The sequence below is a fragment of the Augochlora pura genome, unplaced genomic scaffold (assembly GCF_028453695.1).
Source record: "Augochlora pura isolate Apur16 unplaced genomic scaffold, APUR_v2.2.1 APUR_unplaced_7150, whole genome shotgun sequence".
NCBI lineage: Eukaryota > Metazoa > Arthropoda > Insecta > Hymenoptera > Halictidae > Augochlora > Augochlora pura.
Genome location: NW_027587795.1, coordinates 1 through 1,210, shown reverse-complemented (window position 1 = coordinate 1,210; position 1,210 = coordinate 1). Strand labels below are relative to the sequence as shown.

Below are 1,210 nucleotides of genomic sequence, written 5' to 3'. Positions count from 1 at the left end.
TTTATACGATCGCGACGGTGCAAGAGCCTCGTCGCTCCGTTGGGAAAATGTTGAGTCGGCGTTTAAAAGTCGCATATTGACAGGCATCGTTATCAACGTTGAGCATATTGATCCGAAGCAATTTTTACAGCACGCGAAACGAATGATTGTGGGACGCGTTACGGATTTTTTAAATCGGTATTCATCGTTGAAAGCTCGTTTAACATTGGAGGCTGAATTTATGCAGCCAACCAACGAGATTTCTGTGAAAAGTTTTAGCACGCGAAGCGTTGCATTGTTTCGCACGAGCAATCTACGGCGATGGTATGAAAGAGAGGTTGCGTCTACGATTTTGATATCGTTGGAGGAGCTTCAAGAGCGAGACAGCGGATGGGCGTTGTCGAAGATATTACATTTGATTGTGAACTTAAGCAAATACCAACCGTTGCAAGCTGGTTGCACCGATGTACGCGATATCCCTCGAGCAATAAAGTTGAAAAGAGCTGTTGTAAACGTGAACAGCAACGATGATGCATGCTTTTTTTGGGCAATCGTGGCTGGTCTTTATCCGGAAGCGACAAATCCATCACGTTTATCATCGTATCCGCATTACACAGCGGTGCTTCGAACCGAAGGTTTCCAATTGCCTATATCGTTCAAAGACATTCGGAAATTTGAACGAGAAAACGATGTTTCCGTGAACGTGTTCGAATGGACGCGCAAGAGATGTGTAACGCAAGAAGAAAAATCATAAACATATTTGCGATCGGTAAAGTAGTTTTGTTTTATTTTAAAAAAAAGAAAAAAATTTAAAAGACATAATTTCTCCATCCATACAGGTGTTTGCAGTATTTCTCTACGCAGGAGAGATTACACGCTCATACGATTGATTGTGAACTAATGAATGATTGTGCTCTGACGCTTCCAATATCTGACGAAGATAAGTGGTTACGGTTTAAAAACTTTGCGAACAAAGAACAGATGCCGTTCGTTATCTACGCTGATTTGGAGTGTTTGCTGTTACCGTCTGAGGAACAGGAAGGGCAGGATCACGCTACGCGTGTACAGTATCAGCGTCATCATGCGTTTAGTATAGGATATTACATGCATTGTCGTTACGACGAATCTTTGTGCGAGTATCAGCTTTATCGCGAGAAAGAGGGGTGTGCAGCATGGTTCGCGAACAGGTTGTACGAGTTGAGTTGTAAATTACAGCCGATATTTGATAGAA

The 1,210-nt window shown here is 42.6% G+C and overlaps 1 pseudogene; it reads left to right on the top strand.

Moving 5' to 3' along the window:
- The first annotated feature begins 117 nt into the window (after positions 1–117).
- On the top strand, positions 118–1,207 carry LOC144478059 (uncharacterized; annotated as a pseudogene).
- Positions 1,208–1,210: the final 3 nt, after the last annotated feature.